The sequence below is a fragment of the Camelus ferus genome, chromosome 1, assembly GCF_009834535.1.
Source record: "Camelus ferus isolate YT-003-E chromosome 1, BCGSAC_Cfer_1.0, whole genome shotgun sequence".
NCBI lineage: Eukaryota > Metazoa > Chordata > Mammalia > Artiodactyla > Camelidae > Camelus > Camelus ferus.
In genome coordinates this window covers 33,336,921-33,349,399 of record NC_045696.1, presented here as the reverse complement: position 1 = coordinate 33,349,399, position 12,479 = coordinate 33,336,921, and the positions used below count along the sequence as shown (strand labels likewise).

At 34.3% G+C, this 12,479-nt stretch overlaps 1 non-coding gene across 1 annotated transcript; it reads right to left on the bottom strand.

Moving 5' to 3' along the window:
* Positions 1-11,829: 11,829 nt before the first annotated feature.
* Positions 11,830-11,901, bottom strand: TRNAH-AUG. The gene has a single exon. It is a non-coding gene; the product is annotated as a tRNA-His (tRNA).
* Between the last annotated feature and the right edge of the window lie 578 nt (positions 11,902-12,479).

Sequence of the window (12,479 nt, the reverse complement as noted above, 5' to 3'; positions counted from 1 at the left end):
AGGAAAAATAAACAGGATCTTAGAGATCTGTGGGATACCATCCAGAATAGCAAAATACAAATAATGAAGCATCAGAAGGAGAGGAATGAGAGAAATGAAGGGGAAAAAAAGGAGAAGAAAAAATTAATGGCTGAAAATAGTCTTTTGTCAGATGATACCTGGACAACTAAATAGCCACATGCAAAAGAAACTGAACCCTTTCTATACAGCTTACAAACAATTAACTCCAAGTGGATCACAGAAGAAAACACAATAGTGAATATTTGTGACTGTGAGTTGGGAAAAGCTTCTTAGATATAGTACTGAAAGCACAAGCACAAAAGGCAAAATAAATACCAGAGGATAAGATGATATTTCTGAAGTATAACTTTGTTTCTTATTAAAAAGAAAAATACATAATATACCAGTTTACAGGTAACTGTAAGAGTCAATAATCTTCTTCCCTTGAATAATACATTTAAAATTAAAGTTCACTTAAAATTCAAAGTCATTAAAGGAGATTCAGAGTAAAAATAATTTTATTCTGCAAAAAGACAATACTCAGAAATACAACTCTATAAATCAATTGCCTAACTAGAATTAATTCTTTTGAATTATTTCAATTATCCCAAAAAAGGATTGGAATAGGATTTAAATAAAACCAATGTATTATATTTCCACACCCACCAAAATAATTATCTAGTGATGGTGACAGTTTTTAGGATTCAATGTAAATTTGAATTAAATTTTAAAAAGAAGTGGTCTTCCAAATCTGTTTAATTAATCAAACTTTAGTGAATAATTAGTTCATTGTTAAAAGTAATGTGTCCTGAAATTTTAAGGGCAATACAGTGTATAAAATTTATATAAATTGTCTAAACAGAAAACTACCCTTAAAATGTCTCATTAAAGTCAAAATTGTTCAAAGCCTAAATTTGAGTAACCGGAAAATAATATTCATCACTGAGTAATTAATATAAATGCTAATAAAATTAAATATATACAAAATATGATATTTATGTTTATTTTAAATATAAAATGTATATATTAAAATAATATTGGACAGAATTATCTAAACTTTGACTTTGACTTTTAAATGTTGTACATTAGAATAACATATGTTTTATATATCATACATCCACATTCCAAACAACCTTTTAAAAATTAAACGTATCTTTCCTCAATGGAAAAATAAATTAAACCATGTCATGTTAGTATTGCACATCACAACAATTTCAAATATCGTCATCTTTGTCTTCAGTGCAGTATTTATACAGTTGTGTTTGGACTATTGTTTTTAACCATAACTATTCAGTGATATTGATAGTAGTGATAAAAAAGAATAGGTATGAAAATATTAACACAATAGATTATAACAAAGCTAATCAAAATACAGCTGAAAACTCAGTATCATCAGTGAGCATTAAAATTTCCTGACCGCAATATCTAATATTTATAAAAGAAAATAAGCAAAATCCACAGACGAGTTGAAGATAAGAAAGGCATTCCCCCTTCTTTCTTAGACCTTTATTACTGTAGCAATATCTGTATCAAAGGACAAACAAAACTCAGAAAATTAAAATGTGCTATTTTTATTGTTATGGAAATACCATCCCCTTTTATGAATTCTATACATTAAAAAATAAAGGTGAAAGTATACATTAAATTTTAAAAATGTATATATATATTTATTGAGAACAGATGCCCTCAAGCCTGTGAAACAAAAAGAAACATTATGGAAAATTAGATGTGATTTTCTTAAAAACACAGTGTAAGGTTTCTTCCACTGTCAGTCATGTCAGAGCAACTGATACTACACTCACCTCGTCATTGTGAGCAAACATAAACTGAATGAAATATACAAAGCATTTCCTTTTAGATGCTGGATGACACAGATCCAGGACTCTGATCCTTGAGGGAAAGATAACACAGAATTAGCTGAAGATCACCCTAGCTTTATTCTAGGAGTCATTTTTTAAAATTATTTAAACAATTTGTATTTTTCACCAAAGATAATCTGATGACATCTAAACATGCCTTTGATAATATTCAAAAGATGGTTTTACAAGTTAAAAATTTTTGTCCAGCTTTATTGAGGAATAAGTCACAAATATAATTGTATTTAAGGTATACAATGTGATGATTTGATATACATATACATTGTGAAATAATTATCAAGATCAAGATAATTAGTATATCCATGACCTCATATGGTTAACTTTTTTCTGTGTAATGAGGATGCTCACAATCTACTCTCAGCATATTTTAAGTATACAATGCGGTATTATTAACCTAGTCATCAAGCTGTACATTAGATTTTTAGAAATTATTCCTATTATAACTAAGTCTATGTACCCTTTGACCTACATCTCCATATTTTCTCCTCTCCACCCTAGGCCCTGGCAACAACCATTCTAGTCTGTTTCTATGAAATTGTTTTGTTTGTTTGTTTTAAGATTCACATATAAGAGATACCATATAGTATTCATCTTTCTGTCTGGATTATTTTGCTTAGCATAATGCCCTTGATTTTCATGCATGTTGTAACAAATGGCCTGCAGAACAAGATGGTAGAGCCCAAGGAAGTCATGACTGTTTCTCTAAACAAGGAGGTAGTAAACAGAGGTGGCAAGAAAAGATAAGAGCTGTACAGGGAAGGAACCTCAAATTCTGTCTTTAAGAGCAAAAGCTGAGGTTTCCCAAAGAAAGATATCTGTGTCAAGACTGTGACATAGGAATCCTGCCTGAGTTTCCAGGCTGCTGGCCTGTCCAACAGATTTGAACCTTTGCCAGCCCTACAATAACAGGAGCCAACTCTTTAAAATCTCTATGTTTCTGTCTTTCTCTCTTTATATATATATATATAACCCAATAGATATAACCCAATAACCCAATAGATATATATATAATCCAATAACCCAATAGATATATATATATCTTATTGATTCTGTTTCTCTGGAGAACCTTGACTGATACAAAGCTCTTATATATGTGGGAAAAATGCCACAAATGGTAAATATGAGGATAAATGTAAATGGTTTCTCCTGTCCTTATGTATTTAAATTATATGCACTGTTGGCTAGTTCTATTTCAGTTTTAGCTGAGTAAGCTCCTAGAAGACTGACCCTCATCAGGTAACAAGTATAACTCTAAGCAAAACACCAAACAAACATAAATAACAAAAAAATAAGCTACCTAAAACCTTCAGAAAATGAAGAAAGCAGACGATTATAGACAGATGACAAAAGCTGGAAGTAGAGGTTACCATAGGATGAGTTCCTCATTTTTACCACTTTCAGCCCAAGGGTCAAAACTGGATTTAAAAAGCTGCAGTATTTATGATCTTAAAAATCTGCAGAGTTCTAGGCAAAAACAGCAATTGTAGAATGTGGGATAATCATAATAAGATGTCACCTCACTGTGTAGGGATGGCTATTCTCAAAAAAACAATGTCATAGTTGATTATGTTAAAGACTTTGCAATCAATGGATTCTACTGTTTAAAAAGGATACTAATAGGTCTTGTTATGGCTTCTAAACTGACTCAGTTGGAAGTGGAGGAATTTCTTTTATAATTAGGTGTGCACTGATGATACAGCTTCTCTACTGCTGGAAGACTGTTGTACATACATGTGCAAACTGTCTATGATATAGAAGCAGACACCCAACACTTTATTGATTTATGAAATGGATATTTACTAAGTAGCCATTAAAAACTTGATAAATAGCTAAAAATCAAAATACAAAGATCCACTAAGAATCACCATCAATATTAAATAAAATAAAGCATGGAGACACTCTTTAGCATTGCAATTAACACCCCACATGTACTCAATTTAATTACATACAAAACAAGAGTTTTTTTACTTCTTTTGATCATTTTAATAATTTGATGAAAGTTATACATTCATAAAATATGTATGTAGGCATACAATATTTTCTTTATAATTTTAGGGAATTCACAATCTTCTAAAGTTGTTTGATAAGTCCAAGGCCTGGTTTAGGTGATTCTGATTACATGGGAGACATGTCAACAAGCAATGTATGTGTATGAACATGCTAAAGAAAGGGTGAATTAGGGCCATTTTAAGGAAGCAGATAATTAAGAGAAATATCTTCACAAAGAGAGAGGTCACTGCTACATGGATGGTCAAAATCAATTTCAATTTGCTTATTGCCAAGTCTGGATTAATTCATATAGAAAGTATTTTGTTTGACTTAAAACATGGAAGTTTTTGTTGCTGCAGGCTTTTTTTGAGAAACAGTGTAACATATTGGATTCTGGAGCAGACTCTTCTGGTTTTAAATCCTGGTTTTTAATAATTACTAGTTCCAAGTCCTGAGTTTTATTTTGTTTTGTTTCTGTAAAATGGGGCTAATAATAGCATCTACCTCTTGGTGATTTTTGAGGTTTAAGTTGGCTAATATCTGTAAAGAACTAAGAAGGATACATGGAAACACTAAAGGGTATATAAATGAATGTTAAATAGCATTTCACTGACTTTGGAACAATATAAGGAATTCTTGTGATGTAAAGATATCATTGAAGAGAGAGTGAAACGAACTGGGTAAAATTATTGAGAAAGGCAAGAGAATACATGGCAAATTTATTTCCAGATACTATTTTTATAGCCACAAAAAATTGTTTTAACAAGCAAAAGGAGGATTTTAGAAAATCTCTTTGTACTTAAATCCCTATACTTTTACTTTCACAACTAATATCTGAACTGCTAAAAAACACACATCTGTTTAGACTAGCTTGCTAGATGCCTTTTGTAATGTCTAAGTTATGAAAGGTACACAAGTGTAGGAAGTTTATTGCTAGACTATGGTAAGGCTATAAGGAATCAACACAATGGAGTCTGGAAAAAGGAACAGAAAAGAAAAGTGAAAAAAAAGCAAGCATACAAAAAACAATACCCAAAAGATGAGCCTGGGAGGCAGAATCAATATGGTGGAGTGTGAGAACTCTGAGCTCACCTCTCCTGATGAACACATCAAAAGTACAGCTACGTGTAGAGCAACTTCTGCTGCCGTCAACCAGAAGACAAGCAAAATGGCTCTTCTACAACCAATACTGTAAAGAAAGCTCCACGCAGAGTCTGGGAGGAAGACAGGAGAAGCAATTTAGTCAGGACTCACACTGCTAGCAGATGACCCAGAAGAAGAGGGAGATAACACAAGCTTGGGGATCCTACATGAGGACTGAGGGGTTCAAGTCACCAATTACGCACATCAGTCCTGGGGTTGACCCTGGGAGGATATGAGCCTCTGGTTGGCTTCAAAATAGTCCCAGGGGACTACTGAATGGTTGTAAGAAACTGAGACTCCACTCTGAAGAGCATGTACACAGATTTCCTTACTCCCAGTTACAGCACAGAGGCAGGGGACTGAAAATTGTCTGGTGCTCTGGCTGGCTTTCCAGGACTGCTCTAGCTGCTGCCCACACTGGGCTCTTGTTCCAGCCCTTCTTACTCCAGAGTTTGATCCCCAATAAGATGGAAGCTTCCAATGCCAATGACAGTGTGCACACTAAGATGGAACAGAGCCAGCTCTGACTGCAGCCTTGCCTCTGACAGGCAGACAGCCATTGACAGCATGTTCCTCTGTCTGTACACTTGGGAAGGAGTGAAAACAGCAGAGTGGAAACCAACATTGCAGGCATGCAGGTCCACATGGAGACCTGGGAAGGAGCAGAACAAGTTCAGTAGTTCTAACACCATCTGACCAGAGCTAGCCTCTAGCTAAGGCTAGGTGACATGGTAAAACTAGCACAGAAGTGCAGCATCAAGCCCTCAGGAACCAACCATGCCCCAAACCAAGGCTGAGATTGCTATCACACCTGGGAGAAACCCATCTCCCTAAGGGCTTCTACTCTAGTTACTTGAGCTCCAGTCCCAACCCCAGTAAGACAGTGACTGTCATTGAGCATAGGAGAAGCCCCAGCTCACACCTGCCTGGCTCTGGCTTTAGCCACTCCAACTCTCAGTAAAGCATTGGCTGCCAGCACACTCCAGGGGAAGATGTGGCCCATGCTCACTTCAGATCTAGCTCTCCCATCAAAGCCAATGGTCACATGCAGACTGCATAGGGACACTCCCACACAAGGACATGCCTTCAAGACTGGGGTAGATAACTGTTTCACTAATTTCATAGAGACTGAGAAAGTTAAATAAAATGAGAAGACAGAGGAATATGTTTCAAATGAAAGAACAAGAAAATCTAATGAAATAGAGATAAATAATTTACCTGATAAAGAGTTCAAAGTAACAGTAATAAGAATGCTATCTGAACTTAGGAAAAGAATATACAAACATCATGAGAATTTCAATGAAGGATTAGAAGATATTTAAAAAAAAATACAGTCAGAGCTGAAGAATACAATAACTGAAATGAAAAATACTCTAGAAAGTATTAACCACAGATTAGAGGATATAGAGGAATGCATAAGGACAACATCTTTGGGACAATACCAAGCATACTAATATTTGCATCAGAAAGGTCCCAGAAGACGAAGAAAGACAAAAGTTTCTAAAGGTATTTAATGAAATTATGGCTAAAATTTTCTGAACCTGAAGAAGGAAACATATCCAGGTACAAGTATCACAGAGCATCTCAAACAAGATGAAATAATAAATGAATTCAGTAGAGCTGCAGGATACAAGATTAATATACATGAATATGTTGCTTTTTTATATACCAATAATGAAATATTAGAAAAAGAAATCAAGATAACAATCTGATTTAAAATCACAGCAAAAGGAATAAAATACCTAGGAATACCAAGGGGTGAAGTAATTCTTAAAAGTATAAGACTTCAATGAAGGACATTTAAGACAATACAAATAAGTGGAAAGATATCCCATGTTCATGGATTGGGAGAATTATTATTGTTAAAAATGTCCATACTACCCAAAACAATCTACAGATTTAATGCAATTCCTATTAAATTATTCATGGCATTTTTCGCAAAACTAGAACAAGTATACCTAAAATATGTATGGAACCACAAAAGACCCTGAATAGCCAGAGCAATCTTGAGAAAAAATAACAAAGCTGGAGATATCCTCACACTCTGACTTGAGAATATATTATACAGTTAGAATAATCAAAACACTATGGTACTGGCACAAAAACAGACACACAGATTAATGGAACAGAATAAAGAGCCCAGAAATAAACCCACCACATATGGTCAATTAATCTGTGACAAAGGAAGCAAAAAATATACAATGGGGAAAAAGCAGTCTCTTCAGTAGCAGTTCTGGGAAAACTAGACAGATACCTGTAAAAAAAATGAAATAAGAACATTTTCTTATACCATATCCAAAAATAAAGTCAAAATGAATTAAAGATCTATATAAATCACTAAAAACCATAAAACGCATAGAAGAAAATAGGCAGTACACTCTTTGACATAAGTTTTAGCAAAATGTTTTTTGGATCTGTCTCCTCAGGCAAGGCAAGCAAAAGCAAATATAAACATATGGGATCTAATAAAACTTAAAAACTTTTGCACAGCAAAGGAAACAATCAAGAAAACAAAAAGTCAACATACTGAATGGGATAAGATATTTGCAAGTAATGTATCTGATAGGGGGCTAATATCCAAAATATATAAAGAGTTCATAAATCCAATGTCAAAAACTAAACAACCTGATTTTTAAAAATGAGCAGAATACCTAAATAGTCAATTTCCAAATACATATAGATAGCCAACAGATATGTGAAAAGATTATCAACATCATTGATTATTAGAGAATTGCAAATCCAAAATACAATGAAATATCACCTCACACTTGTCAGAATGGCTATCACAAAGAAGACAACAAATAATGAATAAATGTTGTCAAGGATGGGGAGAAAAGGGAACCCTTGTACTTCTGATGGGAATATAAATTGGTACAGCCACTGTAGAAAACAGTATGGAGGTTCCTCAAAAAATTAAAAATAAAACTACCACATGATTCAGCAACTCCATCACTTTATATGTATCAGAAGAAAACAAAAACACTAATTTGAAAAGATAATGCACCCCAATGTTTATAGCAGCATTATTTACAATGGCCAAGATAAGAAAGCAACCTAAATTCCCATCAACAGATGATTGGATAAAGAGAATGTGGCGTGCAAATTCAGCCATACAGAAGAATGAAATCTTGACATTTGCAATGACTTGTATGGACCTGGAGGGTATTATGGTTAGTGAGATAAGTGAGACAGAGATGATTGTATGTTTTCATTTATATGTGGAATCTAAAAGATAAAACAAGTGAATGAATATAACAGAAATGAATAAAACAGAAACAGACTCCCTGATTCAGAGAACAAACTAGTATTTACTAGTAGAGAGAAGGGTGGGGAGAGGGCAAGGTAGGTGAGGGGAATTAAGAGGTACAAACTACAGATATAAAATAAATAATACAAGAATATTATGTACAGCACAGGGAGTATAGCCAATATTTTACAGTAATTTTAAATGGAGTATAATCTATAAAAATATTGAATCACTATGTTATACACCTGAAGCTAATTTAATACTGTAAATCTACTATACTTCTATTTCAGAAACTACTCAAAAAAAAAAAAAAGGAACATGTAGGGATTCTCTGTTGCTCATATACAAAGCTGAGTGAAGGGACAAGTACACCTGGTTATGGACAAATCAGAGTACAAAAGATCTGTTCTTCACAAAAACTTGAATTTCTAAACCATTCACACTGTGATTAAATGTCTCTATATGTGGTCATTTTCTACACCCTAGTTGTTTTCTTTATATCTCTTTTGTTCAGCAAATGTTTATTGAGTACTTAATATCTACTAGGTGCTGAGGAAGAAGTAAGTATATAAAGATGCCTTGTACTCTGTCCCTGACCACAGATGCCTGTAGGCTAAAGGCGGAGAGGCTTGTAAAAGTATCTGTTGCAAAGCAAAAGTGTTACAGCAAAGACATGGCAAATTGCCAAGGAAGACAGAAGGAACAAGTAAGTGATAGTCAGAAGCAGAATGAGAAATAGGTTGCTGTCATTTATTATTCTTTGTTGAATTTTTTTCTAGCTAGGCAGAGTCTGCACTTTTCATTTTTATATCAATAATTTTTCCACTTTTATAACAATATTTCTTGTATTTTTAAAAGCATCTTCAGGATCTTATTCCAGAAACTTTTTTCATTATCCTCTTTAGAATTACTTATTTGCTAAATTTTTCTTTTATTTTAAAACAATACATGTGACTACTAATAGCTAAGGATTTTTCCTGATTTTTACATTACATTTGTTCCGCATTGGAAAAGAATTGATTTGAATAAAGTAGAAGAAGCCACAGATTTACCTCCAAATAAAACATTGAATACGAATACTATAAGTCATAAAGTCACCTGAAGTAAAACATAATTTTGTAAGATGAGGCTCTAAATAGACCAGATGTCTCAAATGGGCTTTTTTAGATTAACACATTTGAATGCATCCCTCTCTGCAAGAAAAAATCTACAATTTCATTCTTCACTATTGAAACAGCATTGGATACAAGAAAAGATAAGTTCAGGTAATAATAAAGGAAAAGATAATAATCTTTTTACATCTGAATCCTCCTGCTCTGTGAAGCTATAAATTATTCTATGCACACATACACAACAGACAAAAAAAATTTAAAAACTTAAATAGAATAAAGCAAAATTAACTTGTCTCTGTTCAGGCATACTCTCTGTGAAACCATTTTTTACACAGAAAAGACTACTTCCTTCAACATGGGCTGACTTATCCATGTTAGCTGTTTCTTACTTTGCCCATTTCAAAGTATGGATAAGAATTCTTAACTACTTCATACATATCATGAGGATTAATGATTTTAAGAAGCTTTCAAGATGGAATTTCTTTTAAGTATAAAGCATCATTAATAATAAAGAAAAAGGAAATTAAACCTTAGCATAAATATCCTTGCACATGATGACAAATTGATGTCCTGATGAACATGATTGGCATTCCATACTCCTGACTGTAAGGCAGGTTTTGTAGCACAGCATTATAATTCTACCCAGGTACACAGACAGGACTCATAACAAAACTTACGCATCCTTCACCTAAACATACACGCGTAGAACACAGGCGCACACACACAATCAAATCTCACGTGCTCTCCACAAGCCTACCCAAGAGAGAATTTAATCTCACAAATGGATATAATTAATGTAAAAATGCTCCCACATCTTTAAAACTCAAAAACAAGATAAGGCAACCCCAAATAATATACTTGCATTTGAGGAGTTATATCTCATATTTTAATGTTTCAGAAATCTTTGTGAGTTAACCTATAGTAAAGAACTGTTGTGTAAAATCATGAAGTGTTATGTCCTAAGATTATGGTATGTTAATTAAAATAAGAATTAAAAATTAATATCCTCAGAAAAACATGCATAACCATTTTGCTGATAAGAGAAACAGCTATATTTTTCAAGTCAGGCCCAGTTCTGTGATCGCTTAAGTAAACAGTTTATAATTCTTGCCAACGTATAAGTGACAATCTAATATGCAAAGACATACACATTTGTATGAGAAGCGCAATTAATTTTGATATGTTTAAATAAGATGGTACTTCAGTCAAAACATATATTCCGAAACAATTCTCTGTGATGCTTGTGACTCAGAAGTTTAGAGATGATAACACTGATGAGAATGTGGGTAGTAAAATATCAAAACTGGCAGCACACAACTCCAATTTAGAAAAGAAATTAGATTTCCCTGCAAAATAGATTAGGAGAGGAAGTGGAGACAAAGTATATAGAACACGAAAACAATGCAAGCAACCCTTTAGAAACTGGCAGAAGGAGTTGCATTTCTGCTTAATGAAGTGGATGATTTAGAGACTAACTCCTCAGGTTTTAAATGGGGGCAGTGAGGGCGGGAAGGAATGTAAACCAGTCAGTCAGCAACCTGCTTGGAGACTTTATTCACGCTCAGTATCACATACTTCCCTTGCATTTTGGTAGTTCTAGCCCTTCAAAATATTTAATCACCTGAAAATGGAGAACATTGTAGTTAAAAATGTTTAAAGACATAGTTAACAGATAGTTGTTCAGTTGCTAAAAACGAAAACGACATGATAGTAGTAACTGAAATTGACCAGAGGAGGCAAAGTCTAACTCCTTCTCACATTTGTCATCATCTGAAATATTCATTGAGTTCCTATTAGCTGCCAAGCCTCTTTCTAAGTGATGGGGATAAACTTCATGGGTCTGGCATTCTAGTGGAAGAAGATGAAAAACAGGAAAAAAAAAAAAAAGAAGAAGAAGAAGGAAACAGCAAGGAAGTTAGACTGTTAGAGGGTGCTGTGCTGAGTATTATGGAAAGAATAAAACATGGGAGGGAGCTAGGAAGAGTCTGGGCTGGGGGTGAGGGTTGAAATACAAAGAAGTGGTCGGGGGAAAACTCACCACCAAGAAGTGACATGAATGAGGGAGACTTAAAGGAGAGGAGACAGGGGACAAGCATTGTGAGTATCTGGGGAAATCATTTCCAGATGGAACTTGCTAGTACAAAAGCCCAGAACCAAAGTGTCTCAACTACTCCAGGAATGTCAAGGAGCAGTTGGAGGGCAGTGGGTGAGAGAGAGAGAGCGCAGGAGAGAGCAAGCAATAGGAAATGAAGACAAAGGAAAAGACTCAGATTGGGTAGAGCCTTGTAGGCATTAGAAACCTTTGCTTTTACTCTGGGTGAAACAGGCGTTCACTGGATGCTTTTGGACGAAGTGGTATGGCTGAAGAAAGTATCGTATAAGAATATGTGTGTATTGTTTTTAAATTTTTATTTATTTATTTATCTATCTATTTATTTATTTATTCATTCATTCATTCAGATGGAAATACTGGGGATTGAACCTAGGACCTCATGCATCATAGGCATGCACTCTACCACTGAGCTATACCTACCCCTGTGTGTGTGTTTTATATATTGTATGTTATGTATGTATGTGTAGTATCTAGATGATGACTAAAATCATGCTTATTTTCTTGCTAACTTTAAAAATGTGAAATCATTTACATTAATCTTTATGTACATACAATAGTTATCTTAACTTGTTCTTTTGTTTAAAACTATTTCAATAGAAAACACTCTAACACTGAGGCATTAGAGTGCATGGCTATGGCAGAAATCATTAGTTTTCTCCCTAAATCCATTCTGCCTTTTGCTCAGAGTAGTTGAATGGCCAGCTGGCCACATTGCCATCCACCCATGAATATGTTTCCTGCCCGCCCTCACAGACAGGTGAGGCCATAGGAGCAGTTTCTGGCCAATAATATGTAAGGGGTAGTGTCCTCTAGCAGTTTCAGAGATTCATCCTAAAGAAAGAAGGGCGTATACAACGTGTTCCTTATTTTTGCCCAATTCTGCATTCTGTTAAATGACAGCAACATTTCATAGTGCTTGAGTTATTTTCCACGCTCATTAGGGCACTTTAGCTTTATTTCTCTGGGCACTTAAAAGTGTGATGATGATATTGTGATTA